This window comes from Cervus canadensis, chromosome 20 (assembly GCF_019320065.1).
Source record: "Cervus canadensis isolate Bull #8, Minnesota chromosome 20, ASM1932006v1, whole genome shotgun sequence".
NCBI lineage: Eukaryota > Metazoa > Chordata > Mammalia > Artiodactyla > Cervidae > Cervus > Cervus canadensis.
Window position 1 is genome coordinate 31,911,932 of NC_057405.1, and position 21,676 is coordinate 31,933,607.

At 38.5% G+C, this 21,676-nt stretch overlaps 1 protein-coding gene and 1 long non-coding RNA gene across 4 annotated transcripts in view; one reads left to right on the plus strand and one right to left on the minus strand.

Annotated features, from left to right (window-relative positions):
* Nucleotides 1-12,267, minus strand: part of LCA5 (lebercilin LCA5) — a 55,733-nt gene extending 43,466 nt beyond the window's left edge. Inside the window, exons 1-2 of one of the 3 annotated variants that reach the window (XM_043439458.1) lie at nt 12,145-12,224; nt 9,186-9,263 (exon numbers count right to left, since the gene is read on the minus strand). The gene's annotated coding sequence lies outside the window, so the exon portion shown is untranslated. Of the gene's footprint in view, nt 1-9,185; nt 9,264-9,702; nt 9,718-12,144 lie in introns of those variants that run through there. The other 2 variants (XM_043439459.1, XM_043439457.1) reach the window with 2 other exon arrangements.
* On the plus strand, nt 206-17,982 carry LOC122422792. Its single transcript, XR_006263963.1, has 3 exons — nt 206-216; nt 9,547-9,551; nt 17,855-17,982. It is a non-coding gene; the product is annotated as an uncharacterized LOC122422792 (long non-coding RNA).
* The last annotated feature ends 3,694 nt before the right edge of the window (nt 17,983-21,676 follow it).

The following is a 21,676-nucleotide window of genomic DNA, read 5'->3' on the forward strand; positions in this document are numbered from 1 at the left end:
GGGCTACAGTCCATGGGGTCATAAAGAGTCAGACCCAACAAAGCAACTTTCAATGAACAACTAACACTTTCACTTTCATATATACAGTTGGTGGCAAAGTCATACAGATTAACCAGTACTAACAACTTTAAAGAACACAATCCCTAGAGAGATGATCCTACTGACGAAAGAGGTCCAAAATTTTTCTAAAAACAATGTTCAATAACTGCATTGCTGGTATTATTCTACAATCTAGAAATATGGTCATACTAGAGAGCAAGAAAGATATGAAACACTCGTGATGGAGTGTCAGAAGGGTTCAGGACAGTGCTCCAGGAAGCTCCGATCAGTCAACGATGGGACAATTGCATCTTCAATGAGAACTGTTAGCAGCAAAGGATTAAAACACATAGAATGTGTTTAAATTCACGAGGTCATATGTTATTTTAAAAAACTAATGAGCTACCTCTGAAAGATACTAAGGAACCAACTCATTCATCTGAAAATTGACAGATGAAGAGGAAAAAAATCCAACATGTATCCTGTCTACACTGTTACAAGCTGTATCTTAGAACAACAAAATAGTAGATAAGAGGAAGTACTTATTTACAGAATTATTCTAGCTAATAAATTAAAAAGGGGGATATTCGAATGACAGGATTAGAACATTGTCTTTTGCAGTTACTAACGAAATAATGAAACTAGATCATGCTCACTAATGGCTGCTAACACCACAGAAAGTAATCAGACATGGTGTGCCTCCAGAGGAGACGCAACAGTTCCACTGAGGTAATAGATTCCTTCTGCAAGAAAAACAAAATCTGACTTTGATCAAACTTCTAAACTGAAATGACAATTTATAGAAAATACAGGGGACAGAGGTAAAAGGAAGCAATTAGCAAATGTGGTACAAGGAAGAGGTACAAGGAAGTAATTAGCAAAATGTGGCCAATTCTGTAGGACCAACTGGCTTCTTTAACATAAATTGCAAGCAGAAAAAGAAGAGATGGGGAGAGCTTTCTTTATATTTTAAAAGCCTCAGGAACACAAACAACTGCCATCTATGAGCCTTGTTTCAATCCTAATTCAAACAAATTATGTAAAAGAAAATTATAAAATTATAAAACTGAGAAAATTAAAACACTGACTAGATATTTAATGACATTAAGGAACTGCTATTGCTTTAGGTAAGATCATGATATTGTGGTTATTTTTTTTTAAAGAGTCCTTATATTTCGAGGCAGATGTTGAGATATTTATAGATAAAATTATATAATGTCTGGAGTTTACTTCAAAATAATCCATGGAGAAGGAGGTAAAAGTATATGTTAAATAAGACTGGCCATGAGTTAGTAAAACAATGTAAAAACTGTGGAGACCTGCAGCTTCATTACTCTAAAATCACTGCTTTTGTATTTGTTTGAAATTTCCCTTAGTAAAAAAAAGATTTTTAAAAAATCAAGCAAACTAACTTAGAACTTAGATTTTATTGCCTGGCAATCTCACTCACTGTTAAAATTAGCTTTTTGAGCTGAAATCAGCAAAGGCAAGGACTAATATTAGAAATATATAAATCAGTCTGAAGCTTTCACTTTGCAAATCATGAAAGAAAATATTTACACATGTAAAAAACTGTCCAAGAAAAAAGGATAATGAATTAAAGCAATTAAGTGGATCCATCACTTATCAGCTGTGCAAATTTCAATCTACATCTAAATCTCAATTTTCTCCTCTGTAAAATGGAAATAATAATGGTATCTTCCTTAGAAAATTGCTGTGACAACTAAATGGAATAATTTACTATCACACAGTAAGCACTTGGTAAATATCAATAATTATATTTATAATACAAACATACAAGATGCTCGGTAAATTCTGATTAACATTCCCTGTCAAAGACTTTCGGTTTTAATTTTTTAATAGCATAATTAAAAGTTGACTATATGATACGGATGAGGATTATTTCTGTTTATATGCATGTAGCAGAAGTAGTTCCCTATGACCTATCCCCTCTAAGTCAGGAATCCACCTAACTTTTCTTGCAAAGGGTAAGAATCCACAAAAACATTACCTGTCATTCATCTCATATGTACCAACACTAGCTCTCTCCCTACCCACCCCCCCCGCCCCCAATATATGCATCTTTTTAAAAAAAAAAAAGAAACAAGGAAATACCCGTTGCCCCATTATCCAAGTCTTGTTGCCTAGGACAACTATTTTAATGGCCTATACTTTTTTGCTTATACTATTCCTTTTTATTACTATAGTTGATTCAAAATATTGTGTTAGTTTCACTGTGTGTATACATGCATGCTAAGTCGCTCCAGTCATGTCCGACTCTTTGTGACCCTATGGACTGCAGCCCGCCAGGCTCCTCTGTCCATTCCCTTCTCCAGGGGATCTTCCCAACCCAGGGGTTGAATCCAGGTCTCCTGCATTGTAGACCTGGGTTCCATCCCTAGGTTGGGAAGATCCCCTGGAGGAGGGCATGGCAACCCACTCCAGTACTCTTGCCTGGAGAATCCATGGACAGAGGAGCCTGGCGGGCTGCAGTCCATAGGGTGACAAAGGGCCAGGCACAACTGAAGCGACTTAGCAACACGCAACTACACGTTGGTTATGCAGAGTTTTTTTTTTTTAGAAAAAAAACATTCTTCTTACCACTGATATCTATCAGTTTCTTAGTCATTCTATCTGTAGCCTGAAATCTGTTATTCTTCTTCTTAAGGACATTTTTTCTTGGAGACCAGTGATTTCCTATTCTAACTAAAACCAATTACTTTCTACTTACTGTACCACTGTCATTCTGGAGTTATTTTTATTGTACTTCTATGTTAATCTACCTTTTCTAGGAGTCCATGTCATTTTTATTAGTTTTCATTGTGTTCACTGCTCCATATTCTCACGTAACTTCTTCAGGAAGGGTCACCTGAAGTGAAAGCTCTGAGTCTTTGTATGCCTGAGAGTGTCTTTATTTTGCCTCATACTTGATTGTTTTCATAGGTTCCAAATTCTAAGTCATTCTCTCTCAGAACTTTGGAGACACCGCTCCACTGTCTTTAAAACCTCAGAGCTGCTTATGAGATGTGACAGTCATTCTTTTATTCAACATATGTTTCTTGTGCTCTCATTATGCAACAGTAATGAAAAAAACAACGAAAAATCTCTGCCTTACGGAGTTTACACTCTAGTTTTGTCCACCTGATTCTCATTCTTTATAGGTAATCTTTAAAAAAAAAAACAAAACTCCTTAGTTGCCTTTAGGAATTTCCCTCTTGCTATACTGAAATGTCACAAAGATGAACACATAGGTGTGAGGTTTTTTTTTTTCATTGTGTTGCCCTTTTCTTCCTTATTGTGCTTAGGTTACATTTTTGATAATTGACTCTCCCTTTACTCTTTTTTAAACTTCTACTGGTTAAATAACAGACTTTGTCTTTTTGTTCTATTTTCAAAGACATTTACTCAATTTATCTTCAAAACCATCCAGGATTTTTGAATTTGTGCAAAAATCTTATTTTCTAAGAACTCTTTCTTGTTCTGATTTTTTTAAAACAATTATTCTATTCTTGCTTTAATGAGGCAATACGTTTTCTTCCCCTGAGAACACTCTAAACAAACATTTTGTGTAAGATCTCTTCTGATGGAGAAATTATCTGTTTCACATAGCTACAGTTTTTCACTTTGTTTAGCCTAGGCTTTTTAAATACTGCTAATTTCTTTGAATTTTTGGTCACCCATAGGAAAGAAGAAAAAGGATGAACAAAACTGCACGTGAGCATGGCCTCCTGACAAGCAGACGTTGCTTCAGGGTGAGCAGCAAAGAATCAGCTCTATATGGGGGACTGACTGAGAGTTAGCAAAGAGGAGGGATTCTCTCCAAACACAAATGTCCACCATGGCAACTCTACTTTTTAAGTGTCATCTTTGTTTTCATTTCCAGAAGAAATTACATCTGTATTTTTTAATGGGAAAGAGAGGAAGGGGTGAAGGGCAGAGAGAATCACACTGACTGTTGATGTGAACAGGCTTGGGTGGTAAAGGAGAAACAACTATTCCATTCATCGTTTTTCAATTATTCTTTCTTCCCATTTTTAATTTTTCCTTTCTTTTTAAATCCTAAGATTCTCTGAGAATCTGCAGGATACATCAGAATACTTCTTTCCCTCCTGAGTATCTTGTGACATAGTTCTCTTTGTTCTAATCTGTTCCATGCATCATTTCCCTTTCCTGTTTCAGATGTGTGTTGTATTAATAATCTCTCATCCACTGAGAGTACTCTATCATCCTTTCAATGTTAAAGGTTTATTCTCTTTTATCTTTAATGTGATTTTAATGTTGTCTCCAACTAGAAGAAAAGACAAATACATATGGTCAGATCTACATCTTTAACAGCAAATATAACTTTTTTTTTAAGTAAATGGCTATTTCTTTCTTTTAAATTTATTTTTAATTAGAGGATAATTGCTTAACAATGTTGTGTTGGTGTCTGCCACACATCAACATGAATCAGCCACAGGATGAGTTATCTTTAGGCTAACTATTCCTAATAAAAATGCTCAAACTTTTAACAGAACTTGATATAAGCAATCACTTTTCCAAAGTTTATGAAATTACTATTCAATTCATACACCTATTGAATTCAGTCAACAAAAATTACTAATGGCTACAGATGCCGTTAGTAGCCAATGAGGAAATTAAGATGAGCAAAACATACTATGAGTTCAGTTAAGGTAGGGTCTGGCTCTTCCATGACGGCCAGTTAAGGAAAAAAATCACAGTAAATTATACTATGTATCCTTTATATAGTCCCTAAAAATATTACATGTTAACTACATGAAAGCATTTTTTAAAGTGATAAATTCAGCCCCAGGACAGCACATATATACAGAGAAAACTATAATTTGAAAAGATACATGCAACCCAATGTTCACTGCAGCACTATTTACAATAGCCCAGATGTGGAAGCAATCTAAAGTCCACTGACAGAGCAATAGATAAAGATAAGGTACATATATAGAATGGAATATTACTCAGCCATAAAAAGAGTGAAGTAATGCCATTTGCAGTGGAGGCCATGGATGGACCTAGAGATTTATCATATTAAGTGAAGTAAGCCAGACAGAGAAAGACAAGTATCATATGATGTCACTTACAAGTGGAATCTAAAAGAAAAATGATACAAATGAACTTATTTATGAAAGAGACTCTCAGACTTCAAAAACAAACTCACCTTTACCTAAGGGGAAACACTGGGTGAGGGACAAATTAGGAGTTTGGGATTAACATATACACATTACTATATAAAAAATACATAATCAGCAAGGACCTAGTGTACAGTACAGGGAACTCTATATTCTGTAATAAGCAATATGGGAAAAAAACCTGAAAAAGAATAGATACATGTACATGTATAACTGCATCACTTTACCGTCCACCTGAAACTAACACAGCATTGTAAATTAACTATACTCCAATAAAAAATTAAAAAAAGAATAGTCCCTGGAACACTAGACAACATTTTCTTCCCTTTGCAAACTTCTGATTACTTAGCATCCATGCCAAAAAAAGGTAGGCTATTTTAAAAATATGTATAGCATATTATGTTACAATTCTTTATGACAACAAACAAGCATTCCTTAGAATGTATAGCAACCCGAAAATCTAAACATTCGTAGAGAATGGAAGTTTAGACACTTGTGAAAATTTTCTTTTATAAAAACACAGTTGCCTGGCTGACACTGCTGCCAGAAAAAACAGTTCAAACAAGCAAACAGGAAAACAAAACAAGTTAAAGAACATACACAAAGTATTAGACCAAAAAGACGAAAGGCAAGAAATGGATACAGACAAGATAATGCAACTATTAGAATAATAACTAATAAGTTTGTTACAAAGTACAAGAAAATAAAAACCCATGAATTACTACTAGTTAAACAAGATTATGTAACAATTTAGCACTGGAAGGAACCCTAAGAAATCGGTCCTTTCTTTGCATTTTTAAGGAAACTAAGACCCAGAAAATCAAAGTGATTTACCCAAGACGGCAATTTATCTAAGGTCACAGAGTTAGTAAAATCTGAAATGGACTACCAGTTTTCTGATTCTTAGTTGAGGGACCTATTCAATACTTCAATAGCAACAATCCGGTGAGAAATACCTTATCTTTAAAGGTGCCTCCATCTGCAACTACATCTCTTTATGGCACTCCCCTGCTAAAACTGAAGAAGCATTGCTGCTCCTTCTAAGAGCTAAACTTCTCACCTGCCTTCTTTTCCACTCCTCCTCTCCACTCAAGGACTGCACACCTGCAATTCAGCCCTCTTTACTGGGTCATTCCTACTAACAGGCTCTACTAAAGCTGTTGCTTGGCTCCAGGTCCCCATTGCATTTACAACCCAATTTCTCCACTCCAATCTTCCAGTAAAAGAATTCTATTCTATCTATACCAGAATAGTCTTCCCAACCCAGGAATCGAACCCAGGTCTCCTGCACTGCAGGCGGATTCTTCACCAACTGAGCCACCAGGGAAGCCCAATCTATACCAGAATATTATACTATATGATAATCTAGAACGTTATACCTCTACTTCCTTCCCAACATTTTTCTAAATTTGCACTAGTCAGGTTTTCATCTTGACCATTCCCCTGAAATAGCTTTTATCAAAACAAACAATGAGGTTCATCCTGGCAAAATCCAAAAATCGCTTTTCTGTCCTATTTGTCCTTGACCTCAGAGAGCATTTGAAGACTAACCATTCACTCCTTCCTACAACATTCTCTTTATAACTTCCACAGTCTCCTGCTTTCCTGGCTTTCTTACCACCTCACTGGCTATCTCTTCGTCTTCTTTATCTGTCTCCTCATTCTGATCTCTACAGGCTGGAATACACAAGACACCATGTATTAGGCCCTCTTTTATCTACACTCTCTTCTTAGGTGATCTCATCTAAACGTCACTTACCCTGCCTTCCAGATTCATATATTCACTTTCCTGTTTGACAACTCCAGCTAGGTATCTAAACATGCCAATACAAAATCATGATCTGTTCGATTTCTACTCCCACCAACTCTTTCCTATTTTTCTGACCTCAGTAAATGGCATTTCCATCTACTAAATTATCCATGTCACAAATTGAAGGATCATCCTGGATTTCTTCTTAACCTTACATCCCACAACCAAACCATCTGTAAAACCAGGCTGGTTTATCTCCAAAACATATTCCAAATTGGATGATTCCTTATCATCCCCACTGCTACTGCCCTGGTCCAAACCACCATCTTCTCTCTGCAATAGCCTCCTAACTGATATCCTGCTTTCATTCTTGCTGCCCCAGTTACAGAAAGCTACGTGACACAGAGATCAGACAGCATCAAGCAGATCTTCGGCTTAATACCTTTCAATGGCTTCCAATAGTCATCAGATTCCTTAATTAGACCTACAAACTCCTGTAAGATCTGGCCCTCCTACCTACTTCTCCATCCTGATCTCACGCCTTATCTCTTCCCCTCATCTTCTGCAGCTACAGTGGCATTCTTTTGTGCCTCTAACGTGCCAAACCTGTCACCAACTCAGCGATCTGCTGCACCTTTTGCCCAGGACCTTCCCTTAGAACTTCACAAGGGTGAGATTACTCTGATTTTCTTCACAGACTTCATTACTATTGGGAATAATCTCACATTTGTCTCTTCCTGTTAAATATAAGACCCATGGGAACAGAAACCTTATCTGTCTAGTTCACCAGAATAATCACAATACCATGTATTAATCTTTTTGTGAAATGAATGATTAATCTATAATGCTATTTTGAATACAATATTAGTAGTTTCATTCAATAAAATGTACCTTTCTATTTTAAAGGAAATAATTAAATCATCCCACATTCAACTAATTGCATAAGACTTACATAAATCTCTAAAATGCCTAAGAAGGGAGAAAATGAACAAGTCAAAAGTTTTGCTCTGAGCCATTCCCATCATAAAGTTGGAATATTCTTACTGGGTTAATTTTAAATGACGGAAATAACCTGTAGCGCTTCAGACAAAATAAATTTCACCTGAAGTTACAAATATAAACTAGTCACATTAAGTGAACAAAATTTTTTTCTTAAAAAATTATCAACAGAGAACACTGAAGATTTATACTTCACGTATAACTCTCCAGCTAATTTAAACTAATTTTTTGTGACATAGAATGAATCAGTTAACAGTTGTTCATCTGTTTCTCTTAATTGTACAAGGGTAACCAGATAAAAACAAAAACTATAAATCTTGTCCAATTTCAATTTCTAAATTGTTTATCTTCCAAAAGTGGCCAGGAGTGCTACTGTGGCAATGCTAGAAAGCCATCAAACCTACCACTTATCATTTTCCAACTGGTCTTTAAATAAAGTCCCAAGTAGTACACATCACAGGTCAGAAAAAAGATACCAGAAGCTTCTGCAGTAACAGAATTGCCTCCTATAAAGGATACACAAATCCAGTTTCAAATGAATCAGAAAGTAAACCAAAGCTGCAGAGTCCACTGTATATTGAATATTATAATAAGCATCTGATCCACATGACTTTAAGAAAAATTCATTTTAAGAAAAAGAAAAAAAAAAGTATGTAAAATCAAAGAACTGTTCATTTCCTGTCATTTCTCTGTGTTCAGCTTCTTTGCATAAAACATTGCTACCTGGCTACCTCTGCTGCCAACAAGAGTTCACACAATAGCCAACTAGATGAGTGAAATAAAAATAAACCAGGAGAGAAAGATACGAACAATACTTACCCTCTCTCCCACTAAGAACACAAATAACTGAAGATGAGATTAAGGTAAAAACAATACTGCTGCATTAAAGCTATAACTCTTTCTCTCCTATAAGGGAGAAAGGATTAGAAACAAGTAGTGTTTCCATTCCTCTACTTCTCAACATTCTAGGACGTTGCTAAGTGGTTCCTTATCCTACATATATTTACACAGCACTGACTTTTGCTTAAAAATCAAACTATGTTTAGATTTTAAGTATAGTTTTCTAGACTTTAGGTCAGATGACAGTAAAGGCTAGACTTAAGATTTAAGGTATAATCAACTTCTTTTAAACAGCACATTGAAACATGGGTCAAACTAAAGCATCTTAACTACAGTATGTATTCCCAAACTTCAGTCAGTTAAATGAAAACATCACAGAATATTCATTCATTCGGCATTTACTGAATACCTACCATCAGGCACTGAACTATGGATAAAGCTGGAGACACAAAAATGAGACAACTGGTCCCTACTATTAAGAAACTTCCAGCCTGAAAAGAAAGATAAATAGTATTAAATACTAATGATAAAGGGAAGTATCAGAAGCTGAGGAAACGCAAAACTATGATTACAGGACCAAAGGGTGTTTGGGAAGACTGCCAGAGGAGAAAATGCCTAAAATTGAGTCATTTGGTATAGCAGAGGTCAAGTACAAGTATGATTTGGGTTGCGTATTTGTGTTCTATGGGGGCAAGATGACAGCTAAGGTTAGCAAAGAAGACAGCTGATGAAGCAGGACTCTATTTCGGTAAGAGGAAACATGTGCAAAAGTAGAAGGCGTGAGATAAACTGCAAACAGTTCATAACTGTGCTGTCCAAAGCAGTGATGACTGAGAACCTGAAATACAGCTAGTTAAAACAGAAATAAGCTGTTAAAGATAAAATACACATGGGATTTTGAAAACAGTATATGAAAAGAACATAAAATACCTCTTTAATCATCTTAATATTCAATGTGTGTTGAAACAGCATTTTGGATATCTTGGGTTAAATAAAATATATTATTAAAACTAATTTCACCTGTATGTACTTTCTTGGGCAGTTCCTGAAAATTACATATACAGTTCACATTATATTTCTATTGGACAATGCTGGTTTAAAATGATTGTATTGGCTGGGGGTAGTGATAAAGTATGGATAATAATAAGTGAGATAGAATTAAGAGGAAGAGACCATTACAAGAAGGGTTTTTATGCCATACTAAGTTGATTGAAAGCAAAGGATCTTCAATAAGATTAAAATGACCAACCCTGACAAAGATCTGACAACGATTCAAAAATAGAATGATTCATCCTCAACCCAAGAACTGGAGAGCAACAAAGCTTAAGGAATAATAACAACTGGCCTTGAGATCAGGTGACAAATGACAGAAGTTTGAACTAAGGTTCGGTAACTTAGAAATACAGAATGCAGAATTGATTTAGACATGTTTATCAAGTAAAATAAACCGGACTTTGTGGCCTATTATACGTGGAGTAGGAGAACGAACCTAAATAAACCCTTGAAAAATTGGGTGAATATGGTACCATTCAACAGGACAGATTTGGCGGGGAAACCTGATGAGTTCAATATCAGACACAGTGAGTTGAGGATGCCTATGGGAAATCTATGTGGAAATACCAAAAAAATAATTATATAAATTTGTAGCTACCTCAAGTGTTCCAGGAAAGAGATTAAAAAATGCATTGTATATTGATAAAAATATGGAAGGTGGAAGTGAAAATTATCAAAAGCCTGAGAATGAACTCAGCCAAGAAAAGAATACAGAGTGAACAGAAGACAGAAGACTGAATTATGAGGAAACACAATAATTAAGTGGTGGATAAAGGAGGATTCCATACAGGAGATGAGGAATGACAGGCAGGAGAAGAACCAGGAGAGAGATTAGCATGTTTATCCTGTTTATCCTAACAGTCCTCTACTGTGTCATACAGAATTATGGTTCCATGATTGTTTAACAGAAGAGATGTGACTCTGACAAAAGAAAAATCACTTTTCTAAAGTCACAGTTTTTGACATCTAAAATGACACTCTGTCAACTTAAGAGAATCAAAACAAATTATTTCCTATTATGTTTTGAATAAACATGCAAGTCAACATTCAGCAAAATCCTAAAGTGAAATATTCAGAACAGTAAAATAAATTTCAAATGTAAAACTACAACTGAAAAAGATGAAAATAATAACCACACTAAGGTGAGCAAAAAATAATCTCCAGAACTGTATCCTTTTCTGTTTTACTGTTTTCCAAATTGCATGAGGCCCCTTCAACAACAACAAAAATCATTTAAATGATGACTTTGATCCCAAAGAGATGGCTAATCCAAACTCTCAACCTGAAGTAAAGGACCATCATAAACGTGTAGGTGCCCAAGTGTACTTTTGTAGAGACAGGAGCCAAAACTTTCTTCAGACTTTCAGGGGGGTGCTCCACAACTGAAAATCACCACTCAGGGCAGACTATTTAATAACCAATTCTTTTTTTCACTTATGTAGGTATAGATGTGGACAGTCTCAATAAATTTAATCTTCACGGTATCTATACCATTCCCATTCTGAAATGGGAAAAAGTGATGCTAGTAATTTGTTCCTAGCCAGGAATCTGTTACTAATTAATGTTTGTAGATTATCCAAGGCCGCAAAGTGCATGAGAGGGATTTAGGCTCAGGTGAGTCAATGAGAGGGGGTTAAGCCCAGGTGAGTCAGAGAGGAGATGAAGCTCAGGCGACCTGGACCCATGATCTTCACCACTGTTAAACACTATCCCGTGGTCCTGCCAACCTAAAACACCAAGTATTTGAGCACCCACTCCAACTCATCTACGCCAAAAAGGCATTTTTTTTTGGCCAACTCGTTCCTCCTCTCATCCCATCTCTGAAGGTTTCATAAGAATTTCACAGCCTGCACCAAAGATCCTCTCCACGCTAACCACAGTATTCCACTTCCCATCATTTATCATCCCAGAGCTACCCAAAGGCTCACAGCTTCTTCCCCCTTCTTGACTCTAGTCCTCCTTTCCCATTTCAGTCTACAGGCCTCTGGGGTTTTCTAATAACTCCGAACCCCTTTCTCTAAGTACTCCTACAATGCGTTCCCTTCCTTCTCTTCCCGATTCCCAAATCAACCTTTTCCCCCAACTCTTTCCCCTCAAATTCCCCTCCTCCCGGGACCCTCCTACGTGCCGGGCTCGAGATTTACTTTCCTAGGGACTTTCTCCTCCCCGCGCCCCCAAATCCTCCTCCATCCCTAATCCTTTAACAAGTCCACTCGCACGCCCCTATCCACGAAAAACACTTCGCCAACGGCCCAAAAGCCGGGCCTCACCCCGCACCCCCAACTCCCCCCATGTCTCCACGCCCACCCCAAAGCCCACCTCCAACCCTCTCCGGCCCCTCCTCAGCGCCGACGCGGCGCCCGCCGCCTTGCCTTCTCTCCGCGGGGCCTCGGCGTCTGTCGGCTAAGGAGGGGGTGGGGGGTGCCTGACTCGGCTGCGGGGGGCAGGGGAAGCTGCGGGGCGGGCGCGGAGGGGGCCGGGGTGCGGGAGGTTTGAACACGGCGCTAGAGCAGGGGCGGAAACGTAAGCCCCGGGCGGCCACAGCGCGGCGACCTCGGCTCCAAGGTAACGGAGGCGGAGGCCCAGACTGCACCGCGGGGCGCCGGCAGCCAATGATATGCCCGCCCCCGACTTCCCATTGGCTTCTGTTGTTACAGGATTCTCTTTCTATTGGCTTCGGTGGAACTGGAAGGCGGAACGATGCGTACAAGGGAAGGCGGCCATTGGCTGACCGCTCTCGCTGTGGCAGCTGAGGAGAGGGCCGAAGCCCTGCGAGCCGCAGACCTGAGAAGCGCTCTCGGCGCTTTTTAGGCTCCGCGGAGGCAGTCATGGCTGCAGAGGGTCTAGGGGCTTCGTGGGTGGTTGGGAGGTGAAAGCCTCTGCTGAAGTGAATTGTAAAAATGAGCCACTGCCTAATTGAAAACATTGAAAATTGTCTCGGATCGCTTTGGAAATCACTTGGTTTGGGATTAGAAACAGCCAGTCGCTTCTCTGTTTTTAGCCCTGAAATTGCTGATTTTCAAGAGGATGTGGAGTAACCATAATGATTCTTCTGCCTCGAAGTCCTGGCTTTCGTGAAGGACGAAAGCGCCCCGTGTTTTAGAAAGGGTTTGAGGTGGAATGACATGTGAAACATTTGCGTGTGTGTTTTTTTTTTAAAGGAAACATCTGTGGCGCATGCCAGTAACTATTAAGAGCTGCTGTATGGCATATTTTCCCTTTAGAAATAATAGTGTATTAAACGGCATTAATCGCGGGAGGCGAGGAAGGTTAAAAAAAAAATCCTCTTTGTGATGAAGGTCCTTTTAAGCCTTTCAAAGCCTTCTGATGATATCAAGATGGTTTAACACCACACTCCGCTGTCTCGCCATTGTTAAAAGCTCTAGAACTTGCATTCTGCAGACAATCTAATTCTTGAAGGCAAAGGTGTTCTAATCAACCCTTGCCATGAATTATGATAATTCCTTTTCTTGCTTGGCCTTGTTTTAGACTTACACACTTTCAAACCTTTCATTTTATCCTATCAATATATTTCAAGTTAAAGATTAACCCACTTAAACAATATCATGTGTGCCTGCGTGATCGCTTCAGTCCTGTCCGACTCTGCGACCATATGCACCATAACCCGACAGTCTCCTCTGCCCATGGGGATTCTCCAGGCAAGAATACTGGAGTAGGTTGCCATGCCCTCCTCCAGAGAATCCTCCCTACGCAGGGATTGAACCCTCATCTCTCATGTCTCCCACATTGGCAGGCGGATTCTTTACCACTAGTGACACCTGGGAAGCCCAAACAATACCATAATTAAATATAATTTTCTCTATGCGCTAATAATCGCTTGAAGAAAGTAATTATGTTAGTGAAAAAGATGAGTAATGTCAGAAAATGCACTGAAATAACTTTTCATTAATTTGTTTAAATGCTAATATTCTTCACTAAAATAGCTCACTAGTTAGTACTCCGTAAAGGAGATCAGTCCTGGGTGTTCATTGGAAAGACTGATGCTGAAGCTGAAACTCCAATATTTTGGCCACCTCATGCGAAGAGTTGACTCATTGGAAAAGAACCCTGATGCTGGGAGGGATTGGGGGCAGGAGGAGAAGGGGATGACAGAGGATGAGATGGCTGGATGGCATCACCGACTGGATGGGCATGAGTTTTAGTAAGCTCCAGGAGTTGGTGATGGACAGGGAGGCCTGGTGTGCTGCGATTCATGGGGTCGCAAAGAGTCAGATACGACTGAGCGACTGAACTGAACTGAAAGTTAATACTACATAGTTCAGTGGATTACTTTTAAAGGAAGTTGTATAAAGAGTCGAAAAACCCGAAAGACAAATAAGTCTCCAGAATCAACTGAGGTTTGCTAGCACTCAAGGACAGTTGAGAATGAATGGTATTTATTCAGCCATCACAATTTGATAGTCAGTGTAATCTCATTCTATCTTCACCCAGATACTAGACGGGTATTGTTATTCATCATTCTACCTGAAGAAAAAGATTCTGAGAGGTTAAAGGACCTACCACTAGATACCAAAGTAGTAAGTGGTTAAACCAAGATTTAAGTCAGGTTAGCTAAATTCGAGGTTTCAAGTTTAAGGCCTTTAATATGTTTCACCAACAAGTTGGTAAGAGTTTCTGGAAAGCAAGAAAGAACTGAAAAGTTTAAGAAGCTCCATAAAATTGTCTAATTGGATGTGACACATTTTCAAGATCTTTACAATGTAGAGTTTTATTCACTCTTATCATATTTGAAATAACAGTGACTATCAATTTATTGGACCTAGGAAAATGATCAAAAGAATTTATAAACCTACAGAAGTTAGAGATCAGTTTATTGAACTAGGTTATCCCAAAATAGATAATTTCAGATGTTTTTATGTGATTTTACACGATTTTGATATTCTGATAGGACTAGAATTTTCTAAGATTATACCATTTGCCATCTCATTTCACTATACTACATAGAATTCTGCTTTTCAAAAAAAAAAAAAAAGGAAGCAAAATCAATAAAACTACACCTTTATATTTCTGCCACTTGAAATTATAATCAACAGTAAACAGGCTTCTTCTTGTTTTTAAAGATTATATTTATGAAAAAATTATTCTAATAATCATTAAGCACTTTAGAGTTTTATTTTAATACTCTTAGGCTTACATTGGTATTACAATATCTCCAGATTTAACTGAATGTTAATTTTTTGCAGTACTCTGATTGCCTTGTTTAATGCTATATGGCCAATGATACAGATGATATTAATGAAGATTTTCCTAGAAATGCTTATGAACAGACTTATTTCCATTTTCCATAGGGAGAAACTAAAGTGTTTGAACAATTTGTTAGAAGCTTCATGAAATTAATAGGCAGAGTAGTAAGTAGACTTTGCACCTGTAGACAATCCAGAAATTACAATAACTATAATTTAAAATGGCCATACTAAAAATAATCACAACTTAGAAAGTTCACCAGCATATAGTTACTCTTAGCTAAAATTCAGTTGTCCATGTATACAATTAAAAAAAAATACTGTCGTAGTTTTGTGTGTTTTACCTAGATATGTGATACATAATGCAAAATTCAAAAATTCTAAATCTAACTTTTGGTGATATATTGCTAGAAAATTTTAAATTCATTAATAAATTCCAGGTAAATAGTAGATTGTCAGCACATACTATTAACTTTAACATAATCTAATACACCAAGTGTTTAAAAGAAATTGAGTGACTTCCCTGGTGGCTCAGTGGTTGAGGATCCACCTTCCAATGCAGGGGACACAGGTTCCATCCCTGGTTGGGGAACTAAGATCCCACATGCTGTGCGGCAGCTAAGCCTACAAACCACAACTAGAGAAGTTACAATGAAAACCCAGCACGACCAAAAAAAAAAAAAAAAGAAATTGAATGGCTTCAGAAAACTTGAGTATAAAGAACAGTAAAGTTGGAGACACAGAAAGTGGTCTCCTCGTATAAGAACAAATTTAGTCTGATTGTTGTTATTATTTGCCTTTGCAGTACAGAAAGGCTGATACCCTTTGATTATTGCTTTATTTAAGTAAGGGCTTCCCTGGTGGCTCAGATGGTAAAGAATCTGCCTGCAATGCAGGAGATGCGGGTTTGGTCCCTGGGTTAGGAAGCTCCCCTGGAGTAGGGAATGCCTACCCACTCCAGTATTCATGCCTGGAGAAATCCATGGATGGAAAAACCTAGTGGGCTTCCTGCTACATGCTGTACTACATGACTGCAGTCCATGGAGTCCCAAAGAGTTGGACATGGCTGAGTGATTAACATACTTTTCTTTAAAGGATAAATTTTATTTGATCACTTTGAGAGTTACAAGTTAATTATTTTGTTAGTGGAGAAAGAAAAGTATTGAGATATTTACTAGTACTTTTCTTTCATAATTGGTGAGTAAATCACTAATAGTTTCTCAATTTCATGGAGTCTATTTGAATGGGGGAGGGGGTGTTGCGTTTGTTTCGCATGAATGTGTTAGTAAGTGAAAATCGCTCAGTCCTGTCACTCTTTGCGACCCCATAGAGTGCAGCCCACCAGGCTCCTCTGTCCATGGGATTCTCCAGGCAAGAATACTGGAGTGGGTTGCTATTTCCTTCTCCAGGGGATCTTCCTGACCCAGGGATTGAACCCTGGTCTCCTGCATTGCAAGCAGATTCTTTACCATCTGAGCTTTGTTTTGCATAAAAAGAACGAAACCCAAAGTTGGTTTAAGCTAGTTTTTAATACATGTTTTCATATTTTGTTCCTCCACAATTACATCTTTAAGTAAGTCACTTTTAGATCAAAATGCTGTCTTCAACACAGTAGGACTAGCATTGAAGGAAAATGTAATTCTATTTGTATTCACATTGTTCAATGTGAAAGGGAGAATAATATAATTTCCTTAGTAGATAACTTGTCTGTTCTCAACTGAAAATAACCCACAGGAGATTCTGTTAAAATAAGTGACTAAAAAAAATAAATAAATAAAATAAATAAGTGACTATTTTTAATTGACAATAAACATTCTATGTAAAGAAAAAATATTCCTACTACTTCAGAGTTCTAGCAGAATAGCCAGCTATTTTTTCAGTGAAAACAGGTAAATGGCATAGAAGAACTGCCATTTGGAAAATGGAAAATCTGAACTAGAAACCTTCATTCATTCATTAAATACATATTGAGTACTTGGGGGAATACAGAGATGAAAAATGAAGTTGTCTTCCAGCTGCCTGCTATCTAATGAACAAGAAAGGTAAGTCTTTCTGATTGCAGATCCTATGCAATAAGGGCAATTATAAACATATGCCTAAGGTGCTAAGGGGACTTGGAGAAGAAGCTCTCAACTCATCCTGGTGGCCCAGATATGCTTCCCAGAGGAAATGACTCTTGAATTAGAGTTTATGTCACATAAAGCTAACCAGAAGTGGGAAGAAATAAATAAGGCAGAAATAAATCAGTATATACCCAAGCAGGACAGCACATGCCCAGAGAGGCAGGGCAAATCCTTCAGTAAACATCACAGGGCGGGCGTGGGGAAACGTAGAGCATACACTGGGTGAGGGAATGGCGCCCTCTCTCCAGTGTACACCTGAAGAGGAAGCAAAGGCTAGATTTTAAATGAATTGGTTTTTTTAAATGTATTCACTTGGCTGTGCTGGTTTTAGTTGCAGCACACGGGATCTTTGTTGCATCATGAGGGCTCACTAATTGCAGCACATGAACTCTTTAGCTGCTGTGCATGACCTGAGCTGCTCCAAGGCTTGGGAATCCTAGTTCCCCAATCAGATCAGCGATCGAGTCTATGTCCCCTGCGTTGCAAGGTGGATTTGTAACTGCAAGGTGGATTTTTAACTGCTAAACCACAAGGGAAGTCCCTAAATGCCCTTTTAAGCTTCTGTTTAATCCCAAAAGCCATGAGGTAGTGACGAATAAATTTTGGGATCGATATGATTTGATCTCTGCTTTAGAAAGAATTGACAGGCTTGCCTGGGAGCTCAGACAGTAAAGAATCTGCCTGCAGTAAAAGAGACCAGAGTTCGATTCCTGAGCTGGAAAGATCTGTGGAGAAGGGGATGGCAACCCACTCCAGTATTCTTGCCTGGAGAATTCCATGGACAGAGGAGCCTGGTGGGCTACAGTCCACGGGGTTGCAAAGAGTTGGACACGACTAAAGTGATTTCTCACGCACGCACACTTCACCAAAGATGGTGAGAACAGAAGGACAAGTATGAACGGTACTTGTCAAGGACAGTAATAGGTGGTTTGGTGACCATGTTTGAGATATCTTTGGGGCATACATTTCTAACATGACTTAGTAATTTCACTCCAAGGCATTTACACAGGAGCTATAAAAACATATATATCCAAAAAGTACTTAATCAATAGTGTCTATAACAGCTTTCTTCATATTAGGCAAAATAGGAAACAATTCAAATACCCATCCCATGAGAATAAAAATTATAATGTAATCCTGGTCATCACTAGAATTAACGACTGATCAACATGGATAAATTTCAAAGACATGATGTTGAGCAAAAGAAGTCAGACACAAAAAAATATATATTCTGTATATTTCCATTAATCAGTTCAAAACAGACAAAGTTCATCTGTACCACTAAAAATCAGAACAGTCAGGGTACTGGTTGACTGAAAGGGAGTGAAAGAAAATTTTAGAGTGATGTGACTTTACTATACCTTGACTGAGGTAGTAGTTAAAAGAGTGTTTCCTTTATCTAAACTTATCAGAATTTATACTTTAGATGTTTTTCCCTGTATGTGAACTTAACCTCAATTTTTAAAAATGGCTTAGCAAAAAAATAAAAAAGAAGAGTAAATTAATAGAAAAATCTAGAAATAGACCCAGCTCCAAATATGGTGGTGATTTATCCCCAAGTTCTGTCCGACTCTTGTGACCCCATGCATTGTAGCCCACCAGGCTCCTCTGTCCATGGGATTTTTCTAGGCAAGAATACTGAAATGGGTTGCCATCTCCTTTTCCAGGGTATCTTCCCAACCCAGGGATTGAACCCGGGTCTCCTACGCTGCAGGTGGTCTCCTGCATTGCAGGCAGAACCTCTACCAACTGAGCCATCAGGGAAGCCCAATTACATTTTTGTTTTCCCTTTATCTCTTGCACGTACCTTCTAATGTGCAGGTTTTATATCTGGCAGGCTTTCCCTGTCAGGTTTGACCACCAAAGCTCCAGGCTTACATTCTATTCGTCTAACAACCCCATTGGAAAAGAATACCTCTTTTCTGATTGATCCAGAAGAAATCCTGGTATTAAAATCTCTGCTCATACCTGAGCATGAACTAATTACTGTGGCCAGGTGGATCCTTTGGGTGGGGAAGGCAGAAAAGAATTTTCATGTTCATCCAGGAGAGTTGAGAGAGGTGGTTATCCAAAGGAAAATGGGAATCTTGCTACTAAAAGAAGGATTATGGGACAAAACCAATAGATGTCCCCAAGGTGATGATAAACTTTTATTCAAACGGGTTCATAGCATCTGGTGATTTTTAAATTCGTTTAAGAAAAGCACATGTAAGTCTAAGTTCCCTAGTCTTTAATATATATAAGATCAGCCAAACTGGTTGTCTGCTGACCCCTTCTGATTTATAGTATCTCCAGTGTCAAGGGAGAAGGCAATGGCACCCCACTCCAGTACTCTTGCCTGGAAAATCCCATGGATGGAGGAGCCTGGTAGGCTGCAGTCCATGGGGTCGCTAGGGGTCGGACACGACTGAGCGACTTCACTTTCCCTTTTCAATTTCATGCATTGGAGAAGGAATGGCAACCCACTCCAGTGTTCTTGCCTGGAGAATCCCAGGGACGGCAGAGCCTGGTGGGCTGCCGTCTATGGGGTCGCACAGAGTCGGATACAACTGAAGCGACTTGGCAGCAGCAGCAGCCACTGTCAAGACACCCCCATCAATAATTTCCAGAACTTTCCAGAGAGTATCTCATACTTACAACTAACCTCACTGGTAATCCTCAGGAAAGAGAGCAGGGCTGCTGCCCTAGCATGTGACAATCTACCTCATTTGTCTTCAGAACCCAGCAGTTTTCGCTGGTGGCTGTCACTGATCGACCAGGTACCATGACTTACGTCCATGCCAAAGCTGAACTGGAATTCAGCCAGTTATACGCTATTGTTTCTCAGTTCCTAGCCTCCCTTTCTATATTCTCTTATGTGATGCTGAGATTAGAACGCAGCTAACTGCATCTCCCAGGCTCCCTTGCGAGTTGGCTCACTGTCAGGTTCTGAGAGCAGGAGGCATTATGGAAAAGGCTAGAAGGCAGGCAATGAGGAGAGCCATGTTCTTCTTCATGTCCTTGCTCCTATAATGTTCCTCCAGCAGCAGCAGCAGCAGTTAGCTCTAGTCTGACATGTTGTTCGCTGCTCCTTGGACTAGATACCTGGATTTCTCTCCTATGGGTATAGATACCAGCCCTGTTGGATCTTTCCTCTGAGTTCCTAAGTTTTAGTGACCCCCCCCACCTCTCTTCTTTGGTCCCCTTAACCCATACAGGTAATCGCCTTTTGCACGGCCCCTAGAACATTAGTTAAAATGAAAGCCTACACATAAAATAAGAACATTAAAAAAAAAAAACTATTGAAACTGCCATCTGAGAGGGGACTGATCTGATCTACCTCTCAGTCTTTCTCTGCTTCTATTTCTGGCTAAGAAGGTATTTAAAGGTCACTGTAAACGACTGCCTGTCTCCAAGCTTCTCAGTTGGCTTCGCGCCTCCTTCTATTTAATCCTCCCAACTGAACATCTGATTCATCATTTTAACAATAACCCTCTCCCTCTGCCTCCCCTCCCTTCGTGGCTTTTCTTCCCATCATTTGTGGCTGGGCTCTCCTCCCTGGCCTGTCTGGACATGCTTGTGATGTCAGATGCCTGCACTTGAGCTGTCCTTTTTGTATCCATGGTGATGGGTGAAAAATAAGCTGCTTTGGAGTGATTTAAACTTTAATCCATTCAAATGATGCATGCTTTATTACTATGCAGGTGACTTCCCCCTGCTGCCCCCCCGCCCCGCCCCAGTACTTTCAGATCACTGAAATCTTGAATTATTAAAGAATTAACATGCCTTTTCTTTCCTTCCTCTCTTTTCCTTTTCTTCCTTTTTAAAAATCTTTTTTGCCTTGCTAAGTTCAAATAATCTTTTTCATCTCAGGATCTGCAACTCTTTTCTTGATAATTAAATCAACACAAAAATAATTTCAGAAATATGATTCCAAAGGAAAAGGAATTACAAAAGATATTTAAAGTTCCTCCTCACCACATGTATATAAGAGACTTGTATTAGGCTAAGTAAAGATTGGAGAGCCTGTATAACACTTGGGAATACATAAGCAAACTGTAAAACATTTACAAAGTGTCACTTCCCAAAATGTTGGCCTCTTAAAACCAGTATGTGAAATGACTTCAGTGGTCTCTAAGTATAGTATTACATAACTGGCTGCAAATCTTTCTGAATTCAGGAAAGAGAAAATCTCAGCCTGGTGGCAGTTTTCAGCACTAATGCTAATATCTGCCGATCATTTTTTAAAAACAGGCTTTGTTTTATCAATACAAGCTTTTTTAAAAACAAGCATTTTTTAAAAACAAGCTTTGCAAGCAATTGTTTCTAGTTAAAATGTATTAACTCTTTCCATTCTATCAATGTTTATAGTTTCCTTCTCATTTATGAATGACACTGACTTTTCAGTGATCTAAAGTTTCTTTACATTAAAAAAAATGTAATAAATACTACAGATGATACAAACAAATAGCAGAAGTCATGAAGGCAGCAGTTATGGGACACTTAATTCTCCACATTTGGGCTACAGTCAAGAGCCAAGGTCCT